The following is a 16,169-nucleotide window of genomic DNA, read 5'->3' as shown; positions in this document are numbered from 1 at the left end:
CATTCCATGCAGAACCCCAGGGGACCCAGGGGACAGAAAGGGGGATGGGCCACCTTTGCCTCTCTTACTTCTTCTGGTGCAAGTTTGCTCTGAGGACCTTCCCACTGGGGCATTTCTCATCAGTCCTCTGGGCGGGGAAAAGCAGAGCAGGGACAGCTCTGGGTCTTCTCCCTGCTTCTCTGTCAGGTGCCTCCAGCTGGACATGCGCAGGAGCCTGGCTCTGTCCAAGGGCCCGTACCACGCTGCCTGCACTGGAGAACCAGAAGGAGTCCTGCTGCCTCTGAACCAGAAGGCTCTCCTCCGGCTCTGGGAGGAGCAAGAGGCTGCCGGTTCAGAGAAGAGAAGAACTTCTCTGAACCAGCTCAGTGGAGAACCAACTCCAAAGCTTTCTCTCCAAGTGGAGGCATTCATCCTGCCTGCTTTCTCAATTGCCTGCTGCCCAAGAATGTCACTGGACGTTTTCTCTCCTTTGGGCTACCGAGCTGCTCTCCTAGCTCAACACTCCTTCCTTGAAACTCGGAGAAACAGGATGTGTCTCTGGGGAACTCATGGGGACACACACAGACACAGGGACAACCCACCAGCATTTCTGCAGCGAACATTAATGAAGGATTTCTATGTCTATCTTCCAGCTGCCTTGAAGAAGCTAGATGTTCATCTCAAAACTCTGGCATTCCTCTAAAACACTAACACAAACAGAACTACTTTTCCACACTAAGGGCCTTGGTGTTTGTTTGAATGCTTAGGTCCCAGCTACGACAAAACCCAGCCGGTTCTAGTGCTTTCCTGCCTAACGTTAAGCAGGAGCCAATCTTGCTTCCTTCCCAGCCTGCGTGTTACACACACAGCAGCAAACTGAGGGGGCAGCTGTAACAAGGCCCACTGCAATGCAGGTACTTTGTAGGCTCCAAATCCCACCAGCTGCCACGGCCTCCATCAGACGAGGGCAAGCTTTGGTCAGCTTCCCAGAACCAGCCTGGCAATTCCCCCTCCCTCAGCCCCTGTCCATCCTCCCCAGCCCCTGCTACCAGAACCTTGCCCGGCAGTGCCCTTTGCTGAGCTGGATAAAGGAGTGAGCTTGATTCTTCTTTGCTGCAAATACCAAAGCTGTTAGAAGTGAGAGGATCCTGTTCACTCCCGCTCTGCTTTAGCTAAGGAGATTGGTGAAGCCCAGAGCGGGAGACTGGTCCTTTAAAGAGAAACTGAAACTGAACTCCTGATGACTTAGTTGTGCATGTGGATATGAATGTTATAGAATCAGAGAGGTTAGGAAAGTCCTTGAAGGTGGTCAAGTCCATCTGTCCCCCGAAATGAAACAAAGTTGTTTTTGTTGCTGGGCAACAGAAAGGACTAAACCCGCTGCTTTTATCCCTCCAAGTAGAGTGAGACAGGACCACTCCTTTAGGTCCAATCCACTGCGTTAAGCAAAGCCTCCCTTTGCACTCGCAGCCGAGATTTTTAGGAATCAAAGGATGAAACCCCACCCTTCTTTCAGTGGCAGTAACGGAGACAGATCTTTGTAAGTCCGCCAGCTGAGCAAGGGGCTGGGCCTGTGGGGGACATCCAAGTGCCCAGATTCTTCTCTCAGGGAAAATGCCCTGTTTGCAACACCGAGCAAATGGAACGAACATTGCTTGAGTGATTTCATGCAGACAAAAAGAGGTCATGGAGCAAACTTTGGTTTAATGATAAAGACAGATTGTGTCTCAACAAAGACAAAAGGGCAAAAGATAGCGAACACCAAACCTCTTGCACTTACTGGTAAATCTAATAATACTAATACATCGTTAATAATACTAATGCATCTTAACTAATAAATGGAGAGATTCCTATCTAGTAAACTAAGTAGAAGAATAAACAACCCTAGAAACTTAACAAACAATCTTATTGCTATCTAGTCCTCTTGACCGCTAACTCTTGCTAGCCCTGGACAGCTGCAGGCCTCATTTGCTCTTTTCTTCTTGGGGAGAGGCTCTGCTTCCTTCCGTGGGCGATGCCTTCTCCTGTGGTTGTTCCTTTCCTTTATGGTTTCAAACACCCTGGAAGAGAGGAGAAAAACCATGCATTGTTAATTTAAGACACCCCATTAAACGAGCGCCGAGGTCTCCGTTTTTCTATGCATTTCTGTCTTTCCAGGCTGTGACACATTTGCAAATGGATCAGCACCATGAGTCTGATCTTTCTTGTCTAGAGTTCCTTCAAATTTCTCCCTCCTTTGCCTTCATCCTAGTTTTAATTGGATCAGCCCCATCAATCCAAGCTTTGATGCATCGACTCCCACTTGTAGGAATTGTGTCTTGTTGGGGCAGGGCAGGGTTTCATTCTGAATGCTGGGTTTTAACTAAGCTGTTTGGGTTTAAAGTGGGTTTGAGCACGGCTGCGAGGGGTGATCCTCCAAGTGCCCTTAGCTTCCCCAGTGGTGCCTTTGAAAGCGGTCAGGCTCTTTTAGTCCAAAGGCGCAGCTTGGAGCAGGAAGAGGAGGAACTTGCGTACCGTTTGCACTGCCCGCAGGGAAAGGGGCCTCTGGCCGAATGGGGTGGCTGCTGCGGCTGGCAGCAGGGACACTCGGCGCTGCGAGCCCTCTTGCGGCTTCTCTTCCCTGGCTCCCCGTCCTCCTTTCTGGGAGGGCTTTTGCTCCTCTTTGCTTTGTCCACAGTCTGCAAATCAAAGAGTCCTTATCAATGTTTCCTGCCTCTCAGAGAGCTGTCAATCAGAGCGTCCAGCAGAAAACTCTATTGGCCTAAGCAAATTCCTCCAAACCCTGAAGAGCTGAGAAAATGGCTGGATTTGGCAGCGGGCTGCCAAGTCAGCGCTTGCAGGAAAATATTCCTCTTTTCTACAGCCCAAAGGGGTGGCATAAAGACATGGGTATCTCTAGTTCTATTGACATTTCTTATTTATACCTCTCTGCCTAACATCTGTTTATCTCTCTCTAGTTTTCCTCCACAAATGTCTAGGGAATGGGTCAAAATAAATTCAGTCAAATTAGTGAAGGCACATGGTTACCAATTTTCTACTACCCAAAAGAATCTCTTTCTCTCTCTCTTTCTCTGAACCATATAGCTGTTTGCCGGTAAGGAAAGTTTTAACGGAGCCACAGCATCAGCAACTCCTCCTTGGGGAGTATGCTGGGGTGCTATAAAAGATCCCTGAAAATCTGCAGCACCTCCATGAATGCAGCCCAGATGACTGATGTTAACAAGCAGTGGGGAATTAAGGATCTGATTGGAATCAGCGAGGGTGCCAGCCCTTGAGAAAGCAATCTAGAGAGAGTCAAAGCCCATTTTGGTGATGGTGCTGCTTTGTTGGGTCAAAGTTATGCTCTGGGATTTCAGGGCAGCAGCACAATGAAACGCGGGGGCAGCATCTGCTGCACCTTCCCCAGTGCATGGGACAATGTGATCCTGGCAAAGGAGCGTCTCGCATGGCTCACCAGCGGGTTTTGTCCCCTTCTCCCACTTTCTTGACCTTCCTGGCATGTCTCCATCTCCTTCCCGCTCACCTGAGCAAGAGCGCTGGCAACCCTACGCTCTTTTTTCCAGGAATAGTAGTACTCCACCCACTGTGCCACGGTCTTACTCTGAATCTGTTGTGAAGAGAAAAAGAAGGACTGTAAAATCCTGTAGGGTGCATTGGAGAAAAAGTAGGATATGGTATAACCTAGGAAGTAAAATCCTGGAGTAAATTGAGTAGGGTGTAAAATGAGATCAATGTGGAGTAAGAGAGGCATTATACAATGTAATAAACCCTGTGTTATGCTACATGGTAACAGATGTAATGTGCAGATCAAAAGCAAATCATCTAGCACAGTTCTTTCCCCATTTCACTCCAGTTATCCCAGCACGGTGTGTTGTGGAAGCACCAGCACACCTATGAGACAACTCTGAGAGAATAAGCCTTCATCTTCCAAAAGAGCTTGGACACAAGGGCAGGAGAGGCAGGATCATCATTTTCATGTAGGCATTCCTTTTCCCATTTCATTACTACTTTAACATTTTTGGTGCTTGAGAAGAGAGAGACTGAGTTCCGGTACTTGGTACCAGAAAGAAGCAACATCTCCTTTTGATGATCTTCTCAAGTAGAAAGAATGTCCTATGGCTTTACCTGCTTCTGGATGAGATGAAAATCCTTGCCATAGGTGTGGAAAGCCTTTTGGAAGGACTCCTGCTCTTCAGGTGTCCATCTGTCCGAGCCTGGCAATAAAAAGCAGCAGGTAAATTGATCCCTCTCTCCGCTTGAAGTAGATCCCATTGGCTGCCGAAACAAAAGCGGCGCCATCCATCCGTCTCGTGTGTACATGTCCGCTCCCTCAGAAGGCAATGAAGACAAGAGCAGGCATTGCCCAGGGAAAAAGTCATGGACAACAAGCTGAAGGAGTAGATGCTGGTGCTTTCCCTGCCCCCAGAGAAGATGAGACCATGTGCTGGTGTTACTTGTTTGAGCAGAAATGCTTGACAGGGCAATTCAGGGCATGGCAGCATCTGTCAGTGAAGGAACAAGTTCTGCTTTGCTTACCTGCGTAGTGATAATCAGCCAAGGGATGGCCTTGAGGTGTTGGAGGCCCCCCCGAGAGCAGCATCTCCAGAGCCTCCTGCAAGATCAAAGGGAAAAAGACTTTAGCTGCCCCACAACAAAAAAAGAGCCAGAAAAATAGAAATGCTGCCTTTCAGCTACTTTGCCTCTTCAGAGTTTCTGGCATCTCATAGGGGTCCAACATTGTGGCTTGCTCCTAGTCCCTCATTTTTGCTGCCCATGCCTTTGATCCCGGTCCCCAGGAGTGGCATTTTGCTGACCAACCCAATTTTGGTTTATGCTCCTCCTGTGCCCAGAATTGCCCCAGCTCATGGAGGCTTCTTGGAATTTCCCCTCTATACACCTCAAAATGTCTTAGAGAACACAGATCTGCAGGAGATTTACAAGGGAGGAGGCTGCGGGACCCTGCGCCGGTGCCTCCAGGAGAGACATTCTCCCTGCTCGAGCCATTTGGAATCACCCCTGATGCAGCTGGAGGAGACACGGCAGGCAGCAAAAGTGCTCTGCCTCTTGTCAACTCCCTTCTTCAAAGAGCAGCCAGGAAAGGCTCTCCCAGTGCCCGGGCCATTTTAATTCCCTGTCCACTCTTCTCTGCAGCCAAACAGCCGCTTCTTACCGGAACGCTGCCGCGTGCCTGGTGCAGGCAGTGCAGGGCGAGCTCCAGCTTAGCTGCTGCCCTGGGAAGGCCACGGGAGCGGGCCATGTCCAACAGTTCTCTCACTGCAAGCACAACAAAAACCCACCGCAAGTCAGGCTTGAGCTGAGGAAAGGGAACGGTTGCCATACAAGGCAGAAGGAAAGCACAATAGCGTGAAAGTGCAGGCTGGAGAGCATGAAAAGGAGAGCAAAGAAAGGGGCAGCTGAACAGGGGGCCCAAGACATGCTGGCTCTCCCTTCACAGCAGCTTCTGTCATAAGAAGTGGGGGCCAATCTCCCCTCTTCCAGTGGCTAATGCCTCTGACCAATTTGGGGAGCAGGAAGGCTGTTCTTTTTCCTGCTCTGCTGCAAAAGCATCCTCCTTGCCTCTTAGACTCCCACGTGGGAAGATGGGCGAGACAAGGAGAGAAGCAGAGCCTGCACACCCCCAAGTATCTCAGGGGCGGAAAAAGAGCTTGACAGCTACCTCTGTCTGGTTTTTGCATGTCAGAGTCATCTTCCCCCCAGGGCTTCCAGACCAGGGTTGCAGGCTCTTCATCTTCACTTGGCGGTCTGGTCTGCAGCTCAGGGAGCTCAGCCTGAAAGTCACTGCCAACATTGATGTGCCTAAAGGAAGAAGGAGGTGGTCATAAGAAAGGCAAATGGCCAAGAGACACCTGCCGTGGAACCACAGGCTTCAACCAATCCCAGCCTGACTCTGAAATAGCAGTTCTGCTCCTCGCCATTCCTCAAGTTTGCTGTCCTTTAACCCCTGTGCCAAAACTCACGGCTCAATGTTGGCTCTTGCTTTCCTTTTCCTTGTGCCTCTCCTTTTCACCTGAAAGAGAGCAAAACAATGCTCCAGATAAAAGCCACTCTGCCAAGATGTGTCGCTAGCCTTCCTTCTCCCCCTCATCATTGCAAACCACAAGCTCCTCTGTCCCATCTCCCCTCAGTTTGGTGGAATTGCTGCCTTTTGCACTTGGAATTTCCGAGGCAGGACCCTCCAGTGGTCTGCAGATTCCCCGAGAGGAGAAGCAGAAGGCCACGCACTACTCCCTTCCGTCTTGGCGCCAGTGAGAGGACCCAGGAGAATGGCATGGAAGATGTGCCAGTGGAAATAAGGAAAAGGTTCCTCAGCCAGAGGATGGTTGGCCACTGGGACAGCCTCCCCAGGGAAGGGGTCACAGCACCAAGGCTGAGAGAGCTCAAAAAGAGTTTGGATGCTGCTCTTGGGCACAGGGTGTGATTCTCGAGGCCATCCTGGGCAGGCCCAGGAGCCGGGCTCAATGACCTTTGTGAGTCCCTTCCAACCCAGAAAACTCTGTGATACTGTCATTGTGTTCTTGAGAAGGACCTCTCCAGATGGCATTCCATGGCTGCCTCTGACCGCGAGGCAGAACCAGACCTACTGGCATTGGAAAACATGGACAAATCTATAGCAATATCTCCATGGAAAAGATATCCAATGGAAGCAGAGGGAAAAAAAATATAAACATATTAAATGATACTGCTTCTGTATATGATGGAAGTATGTAAGTATATAAGACTCGCTGAAAGCAGATCATTTTTGTAGGTGAAAGCCAGTACTGGAGGGCAAGCCCAGTGAACTGCTTCCGTGTCCTGAATGGGAGGGATCTCAGGGGGGAGTTTCCATCAGTCTGGCTTTTAAAGCTTTGGAGGATCTGTGAGCAGAGTAACAGGATTTGTTGACACTGAACCCCTGACTTCCTCAGTAATATTCTGGGGTGACCACAACATAGGTTTAGGACTTTAATGGGCACCAATGACTTTTCCTCAGGCCATCAGTGGATGAGAATCTGCAAGTGCACGGTGACAGCTCTCTACGTCCTCTATGGGAAGGTCTGTATTTTCACTGGAGGCAGCATTATTCCTACAGAAGCTGGGCCCCGCTTTCGTGTGTAACCTTGTCTGGGGAAAGTGAGCACAGAGCATGTCTGTCGTGGTTGGTGGGACAGCCAACTGGATCGTGCTGCCATTCTGTTAGTGCTTTGAAGGCAAACGGGGATTTTCTTACCTTGGACATTCCCAAAGTGCTGTGGGGATGCCTGGCAGCAGACAAGGAGATGAGGATGTCTATGCAGAGGCCAGATCTGGTGCTGAGGCCAGAAGGGGGCTGGTCAGGGACAGCCCCGGAGCAGATCCTGCAGCTGCTGCTCCACCACTGCTCCACCAGTGTTCCACCAACGGCCACAGGAGCAGGAGACAACGACAGTTGCTACGGGCACAGCCCAACATTCCATGCAGAACCCCAGGGGACCCAGGGGACAGAAAGGGGGATGGGCCACCTTTGCCTCTCTTACTTCTTCTGGTGCAAGTTTGCTCTGAGGACCTTCCCACTGGGGCATTTCTCATCAGTCCTCTGGGCGGGGAAAAGCAGAGCAGGGACAGCTCTGGGTCTTCTCCCTGCTTCTCTGTCAGGTGCCTCCAGCTGGACATGCGCAGGAGCCTGGCTCTGTCCAAGGGCCCGTACCACGCTGCCTGCACTGGAGAACCAGAAGGAGTCCTGCTGCCTCTGAACCAGAAGGCTCTCCTCCGGCTCTGGGAGGAGCAAGAGGCTGCCGGTTCAGAGAAGAGAAGAACTTCTCTGAACCAGCTCAGTGGAGAACCAACTCCAAAGCTTTCTCTCCAAGTGGAGGCATTCATCCTGCCTGCTTTCTCAATTGCCTGCTGCCCAAGAATGTCACTGGACGTTTTCTCTCCTTTGGGCTACCGAGCTGCTCTCCTAGCTCAACACTCCTTCCTTGAAACTCGGAGAAACAGGATGTGTCTCTGGGGAACTCATGGAGACACACACAGACACAGGGACAACCCACCAGCATTTCTGCAGCGAACATTAATGAAGGATTTCTATGTCTATCTTCCAGCTGCCTTGAAGAAGCTAGATGTTCATCTCAAAACTCTGGCATTCCTCTAAAACACTAACACGAACAGAACTACTTTTCCACACTAAGGGCCTTGGTGTTTGTTTGAATGCTTAGGTCCCAGCTACGACAAAACCCAGCCGGTTCTAGTGCTTTCCTGCCTAACGTTAAGCAGGAGCCAATCTTGCTTCTTCCCAGCCTGCGTGTTACACACACAGCAGCAAACTGAGGGGGCAGCTGTAACAAGGCCCACTGCAATGCAGGTACTTTGTAGGCTCCAAATCCCACCAGCTGCCACGGCCTCCATCAGACGAGGGCAAGCTTTGGTCAGCTTCCCAGAACCAGCCTGGCAATTCCCCCTCCCTCAGCCCCTGTCCATCCTCCCCAGCCCCTGCTACCAGAACCTTGCCCGGCAGTGCCCTTTGCTGAGCTGGATAAAGGAGTGAGCTTGATTCTTCTTTGCTGCAAATACCAAAGCTGTTAGAAGTGAGAGGATCCTGTTCACTCCCGCTCTGCTTTAGCTAAGGAGATTGGTGAAGCCCAGAGCGGGAGACTGGTCCTTTAAAGAGAAACTGAAACTGAACTCCTGATGACTTAGTTGTGCATGTGGATATGAATGTTATAGAATCAGAGAGGTTAGGAAAGTCCTTGAAGGTGGTCAAGTCCATCTGTCCCCCGAAATGAAACAAAGTTGTTTTTGTTGCTGGGCAACAGAAAGGACTAAACCCGCTGCTTTTATCCCTCCAAGTAGAGTGAGACAGGACCACTCCTTTAGGTCCAATCCACTGCGTTAAGCAAAGCCTCCCTTTGCACTCGCAGCCGAGATTTTTAGGAATCAAAGGATGAAACCCCACCCTTCTTTCAGTGGCAGTAACGGAGACAGATCTTTGTAAGTCCGCCAGCTGAGCAAGGGGCTGGGCCTGTGGGGGACATCCAAGTGCCCAGATTCTTCTCTCAGGGAAAATGCCCTGTTTGCAACACCGAGCAAATGGAACGAACATTGCTTGAGTGATTTCATGCAGACAAAAAGAGGTCATGGAGCAAACTTTGGTTTAATGATAAAGACAGATTGTGTCTCAACAAAGACAAAAGGGCAAAAGATAGCGAACACCAAACCTCTTGCACTTACTGGTAAATCTAATAATACTAATACATCGTTAATAATACTAATGCACCTTAACTAATAAATGGAGAGATTCCTATCTAGTAAACTAAGTAGAAGAATAAACAACCCTAGAAACTTAACAAACAATCTTATTGCTATCTAGTCCTCTTGACCGCTAACTCTTGCTAGCCCTGGACAGCTGCAGGCCTCATTTGCTCTTTTCTTCTTGGGGAGAGGCTCTGCTTCCTTCCGTGGGCGATGCCTTCTCCTGTGGTTGTTCCTTTCCTTTATGGTTTCAAACACCCTGGAAGAGAGGAGAAAAACCATGCATTGTTAATTTAAGACACCCCATTAAACGAGCGCCGAGGTCTCCGTTTTTCTATGCATTTCTGTCTTTCCAGGCTGTGACACATTTGCAAATGGATCAGCACCATGAGTCTGATCTTTCTTGTCTAGAGTTCCTTCAAATTTCTCCCTCCTTTGCCTTCATCCTAGTTTTAATTGGATCAGCCCCATCAATCCAAGCTTTGATGCATCGACTCCCACTTGTAGGAATTGTGTCTTGTTGGGGCAGGGCAGGGTTTCGTTCTGAATGCTGGGTTTTAACTAAGCTGTTTGGGTTTAAAGTGGGTTTGAGCACGGCTGCGAGGGGTGATCCTCCAAGTGCCCTTAGCTTCCCCAGTGGTGCCTTTGAAAGCGGTCAGGCTCTTTTAGTCCAAAGGCGCAGCTTGGAGCAGGAAGAGGAGGAACTTGCGTACCGTTTGCACTGCCCGCAGGGAAAGGGGCCTCTGGCCGAATGGGGTGGCTGCTGCGGCTGGCAGCAGGGACACTCGGCGCTGCAAGCCCTCTTGCGGCTTCTCTTCCCTGGCTCCCCGTCCTCCTTTCTGGGAGGGCTTTTGCTCCTCTTTGCTTTGTCCACAGTCTGCAAATCAAAGAGTCCTTATCAATGTTTCCTGCCTCTCAGAGAGCTGTCAATCAGAGCGTCCAGCAGAAAACTCTATTGGCCTAAGCAAATTCCTCCAAACCCTGAAGAGCTGAGAAAATGGCTGGATTTGGCAGCGGGCTGCCAAGTCAGCGCTTGCAGGAAAATATTCCTCTTTTCTACAGCCCAAAGGGGTGGCATAAAGACATGGGTATCTCTAGTTCTATTGACATTTCTTATTTATACCTCTCTGCCTAACATCTGTTTATCTCTCTCTAGTTTTCCTCCACAAATGTCTAGGGAATGGGTCAAAATAAATTCAGTCAAATTAGTGAAGGCACATGGTTACCAATTTTCTACTACCCAAAAGAATCTCTTTCTCTCTCTCTTTCTCTGAACCATATAGCTGTTTGCCGGTAAGGAAAGTTTTAACGGAGCCACAGCATCAGCAACTCCTCCTTGGGGAGTATGCTGGGGTGCTATAAAAGATCCCTGAAAATCTGCAGCACCTCCATGAATGCAGCCCAGATGACTGATGTTAGCAAGCAGTGGGGAATTAAGGATCTGATTGGAATCAGCGAGGGTGCCAGCCCTTGAGAAAGCAATCTAGAGAGAGTCAAAGCCCATTTTGGTGATGGTGCTGCTTTGTTGGGTCAAAGTTATGCTCTGGGATTTCAGGGCAGCAGCACAATGAAACGCGGGGGCAGCATCTGCTGCACCTTCCCCAGTGCATGGGACAATGTGATCCTGGCAAAGGGGCGTCTCGCATGGCTCACCAGCGGGTTTTGTCCCCTTCTCCCACTTTCTTGACCTTCCTGGCATGTCTCCATCTCCTTCCCGCTCACCTGAGCAAGAGCGCTGGCAACCCTACGCTCTTTTTTCCAGGAATAGTAGTACTCCACACACTGTGCCACGGTCTTACTCTGAATCTGTTGTGAAGAGAAAAAGAAGGACTGTAAAATCCTGTAGGGTGCATTGGAGAAAAAGTAGGATATGGTATAACCTAGGAAGTAAAATCCTGGAGTAAATTGAGTAGGGTGTAAAATGAGATCAATGTGGAGTAAGAGAGGCATTATACAATGTAATAAACCCTGTGTTATGCTACATGGTAACAGATGTAATGTGCAGATCAAAAGCAAATCATCTAGCACAGTTCTTTCCCCATTTCACTCCAGTTATCCCAGCACGGTGTGTTGTGGAAGCACCAGCACACCTATGAGACAACTCTGAGAGAATAAGCCTTCATCTTCCAAAAGAGCTTGGACACAAGGGCAGGAGAGGCAGGATCATCATTTTCATGTAGGCATTCCTTTTCCCATTTCATTACTACTTTAACATTTTTGGTGCTTGAGAAGAGAGAGACTGAGTTCCGGTACTTGGTACCAGAAAGAAGCAACATCTCCTTTTGATGATCTTCTCAAGTAGAAAGAATGTCCTATGGCTTTACCTGCTTCTGGATGAGATGAAAATCCTTGCCATAGGTGTGGAAAGCCTTTTGGAAGGACTCCTGCTCTTCAGGTGTCCATCTGTCCGAGCCTGGCAATAAAAAGCAGCAGGTAAATTGATCCCTCTCTCCGCTTGAAGTAGATCCCATTGGCTGCCGAAACAAAAGCGGCGCCATCCATCCGTCTCGTGTGTACATGTCCGCTCCCTCAGAAGGCAATGAAGACAAGAGCAGGCATTGCCCAGGGAAAAAGTCATGGACAACAAGCTGAAGGAGTAGATGCTGGTGCTTTCCCTGCCCCCAGAGAAGATGAGACCATGTGCTGGTGTTACTTGTTTGAGCAGAAATGCTTGACAGGGCAATTCAGGGGATGGCAGCATCTGTCAGTGAAGGAACAAGTTCTGCTTTGCTTACCTGCGTAGTGATAATCAGCCAAGGGATGGCCTTGAGGTGTTGGAGGCCCCCCCGAGAGCAGCATCTCCAGAGCCTCCTGCAAGATCAAAGGGAAAAAGACTTTAGCTGCCCCACAACAAAAAAAGAGCCAGAAAAATAGAAATGCCGCCTTTCAGCTACTTTGCCTCTTCAGAGTTTCTGGCATCTCATAGGGGTCCAACATTGTGGCTTGCTCCTAGTCCCTCATTTTTGCTGCCCATGCCTTTGATCCCGGTCCCCAGGAGTGGCATTTTGCTGACCAACCCAATTTTGGTTTATGCTCCTCCTGTGCCCAGAATTGCCCCAGCTCATGGAGGCTTCTTGGAATTTCCCCTCTATACACCTCAAAATGTCTTAGAGAACACAGATCTGCAGGAGATTTACAAGGGAGCAGGCTGCGGGACCCTGCGCCGGTGCCTCCAGGAGAGACATTCTCCCTGCTCGAGCCATTTGGAATCACCCCTGATGCAGCTGGAGGAGACACAGCAGGCAGCAAAAGTGCTCTGCCTCTTGTCAACTCCCTTCTTCAAAGAGCAGCCAGGAAAGGCTCTCCCAGTGCCCGGGCCATTTTAATTCCCTGTCCACTCTTCTCTGCAGCCAAACAGCCGCTTCTTACCGGAACGCTGCCGCGTGCCTGGTGCAGGCAGTGCAGGGCGAGCTCCAGCTTAGCTGCTGCCCTGGGAAGGCCACGGGAGCTGGCCATGTCCAACAGTTCTCTCACTGCAAGCACAACAAAAACCCACCGCAAGTCAGGCTTGAGCTGAGGAAAGGGAACGGTTGCCATACAAGGCAGAAGGAAAGCACAATAGCGTGAAAGTGCAGGCTGGAGAGCATGAAAAGGAGAGCAAAGAAAGGGGCAGCTGAACCGGGGGCCCCAGACGTGCTGGCTCTCCCTTCACAGAAGCTTCTGTCATAAGAAGTGGGGGCCAATCTCCCCTCTTCCAGTGGCTAATGCCTCTGACCAATTTGGGGAGCAGGAAGGCTCTTCTTTTTCCTGTTTTGCTGCAAAAGCATCCTCCTTGCCTCTTAGACTCCCACGTGGGAAGATGGGCGAGACAAGGAGAGAAGCAGAGCCTGCACACACCCAAGTATCTCAGGGGCGGAAAAAGAGCTTGACAGCTACCTCTGTCTGGTTTTTGCATGTCAGAGTCATCTTCCCCCCAGGGCTTCCAGACCAGGGTTGCAGGCTCTTCATCTTCACTTGGCGGTCTGGTCTGCAGCTCAGGGAGCTCAGCCTGAAAGTCACTGCCAACATTGATGTGCCTAAAGGAAGAAGGAGGTGGTCATAAGAAAGGCAAATGGCCAAGAGACACCTGCCGTGGAACCACAGGCTTCAACCAATCCCAGCCTGACTCTGAAATAGCAGTTCTGCTCCTCGCCATTCCTCAAGTTTGCTGTCCTTTAACCCCTGTGCCAAAACTCACGGCTCAATGTTGGCTCTTGCTTTCCTTTTCCTTGTGCCTCTCCTTTTCACCTGAAAGAGAGCAAAACAATGCTCCAGATAAAAGCCACTCTGCCAAGATGTGTCGCTAGCCTTCCTTCTCCCCCTCATCATTGCAAACCACAAGCTCCTCTGTCCCATCTCCCCTCAGTTTGGTGGAATTGCTGCCTTTTGCACTTGGAATTTCCGAGGCAGGACCCTCCAGTGGTCTGCAGCTTCCCCGAGAGGAGAAGCAGAAGGCCACGCACTACTCCCTTCCGTCTTGGCGCCAGTGAGAGGACCCAGGAGAATGGCATGGAAGATGTGCCAGTGGAAATAAGGAAAAGGTTCCTCAGCCAGAGGATGGTTGGCCACTGGGACAGCCTCCCCAGGGAAGGGGTCACAGCACCAAGGCTGAGAGAGCTCAAAAAGAGTTTGGATGCTGCTCTTGGGCACAGGGTGTGATTCTCGAGGCCGTCCTGGGCAGGCCCAGGAGCCGGGCTCAATGACCTTTGTGAGTCCCTTCCAACCCAGAAAACTCTGTGATACTGTCATTGTGTTCTTGAGAAGGACCTCTCCAGATGGCATTCCATGGCTGCCTCTGACCGCGAGGCAGAACCAGACCTACTGGCATTGGAAAACATGGACAAATCTATAGCAATATCTCCATGGAAAAGATATCCAATGGAAGCAGAGGGAAAAAAAATATAAACATATTAAATGATACTGCTTCTGTATATGATGGAAGTATGTAAGTATATAAGACTCGCTGAAAGCAGATCATTTTTGTAGGTGAAAGCCAGTACTGGAGGGCAAGCCCAGTGAACTGCTTCCGTGTCCTGAATGGGAGGGATCTCAGGGGGGAGTTTCCATCAGTCTGGCTTTTAAAGCTTTGGAGGATCTGTGAGCAGAGTAACAGGATTTGTTGACACTGAACCCCTGACTTCCTCAGTAATATTCTGGGGTGACCACAACATAGGTTTAGGACTTTAATGGGCACCAATGACTTTTCCTCAGGCCATCAGTGGATGAGAATCTGCAAGTGCACGGTGACAGCTCTCTACGTCCTCTATGGGAAGGTCTGTATTTTCACTGGAGGCAGCATTATTCCTACAGAAGCTGGGCCCCGCTTTCGTGTGTAACCTTGTCTGGGGAAAGTGAGCACAGAGCATGTCTGTCGTGGTTGGTGGGACAGCCAACTGGATCGTGCTGCCATTCTGTTAGTGCTTTGAAGGCAAACGGGGATTTTCTTACCTTGGACATTCCCAAAGTGCTGTGGGGATGCCTGGCAGCAGACAAGGAGATGAGGATGTCTATGCAGAGGCCAGATCTGGTGCTGAGGCCAGAAGGGGGCTGGTCAGGGACAGCCCCGGAGCAGATCCTGCAGCTGCTGCTCCACCACTGCTCCACCAGTGTTCCACCAACGGCCACAGGAGCAGGAGACAACGACAGTTGCTACGGGCACAGCCCAACATTCCATGCAGAACCCCAGGGGACCCAGGGGACAGAAAGGGGGATGGGCCACCTTTGCCTCTCTTACTTCTTCTGGTGCAAGTTTGCTCTGAGGACCTTCCCACTGGGGCATTTCTCATCAGTCCTCTGGGCGGGGAAAAGCAGAGCAGGGACAGCTCTGGGTCTTCTCCCTGCTTCTCTGTCAGGTGCCTCCAGCTGGACATGCGCAGGAGCCTGGCTCTGTCCAAGGGCCCGTACCACGCTGCCTGCACTGGAGAACCAGAAGGAGTCCTGCTGCCTCTGAACCAGAAGGCTCTCCTCCGGCTCTGGGAGGAGCAAGAGGCTGCCGGTTCAGAGAAGAGAAGAACTTCTCTGAACCAGCTCAGTGGAGAACCAACTCCAAAGCTTTCTCTCCAAGTGGAGGCATTCATCCTGCCTGCTTTCTCAATTGCCTGCTGCCCAAGAATGTCACTGGACGTTTTCTCTCCTTTGGGCTACCGAGCTGCTCTCCTAGCTCAACACTCCTTCCTTGAAACTCGGAGAAACAGGATGTGTCTCTGGGGAACTCATGGAGACACACACAGACACAGGGACAACCCACCAGCATTTCTGCAGCGAACATTAATGAAGGATTTCTATGTCTATCTTCCAGCTGCCTTGAAGAAGCTAGATGTTCATCTCAAAACTCTGGCATTCCTCTAAAACACTAACACGAACAGAACTACTTTTCCACACTAAGGGCCTTGGTGTTTGTTTGAATGCTTAGGTCCCAGCTACGACAAAACCCAGCCGGTTCTAGTGCTTTCCTGCCTAACGTTAAGCAGGAGCCAATCTTGCTTCTTCCCAGCCTGCGTGTTACACACACAGCAGCAAACTGAGGGGGCAGCTGTAACAAGGCCCACTGCAATGCAGGTACTTTGTAGGCTCCAAATCCCACCAGCTGCCACGGCCTCCATCAGACGAGGGCAAGCTTTGGTCAGCTTCCCAGAACCAGCCTGGCAATTCCCCCTCCCTCAGCCCCTGTCCATCCTCCCCAGCCCCTGCTACCAGAACCTTGCCCGGCAGTGCCCTTTGCTGAGCTGGATAAAGGAGTGAGCTTGATTCTTCTTTGCTGCAAATACCAAAGCTGTTAGAAGTGAGAGGATCCTGTTCACTCCCGCTCTGCTTTAGCTAAGGAGATTGGTGAAGCCCAGAGCGGGAGACTGGTCCTTTAAAGAGAAACTGAAACTGAACTCCTGATGACTTAGTTGTGCATGTGGATATGAATGTTATAGAATCAGAGAGGTTAGGAAAGTCCTTGAAGGTGGTCAAGTCCATCTGTCCCCCGAAATGAAACAAAG

This window comes from Taeniopygia guttata, chromosome Z, assembly GCF_048771995.1.
Source record: "Taeniopygia guttata chromosome Z, bTaeGut7.mat, whole genome shotgun sequence".
Classification (NCBI taxonomy): Eukaryota; Metazoa; Chordata; class Aves; order Passeriformes; family Estrildidae; genus Taeniopygia; species Taeniopygia guttata.
The sequence above is the reverse complement of the archived record's forward strand: the minus strand, read 5'-3'. Positions refer to the sequence as shown.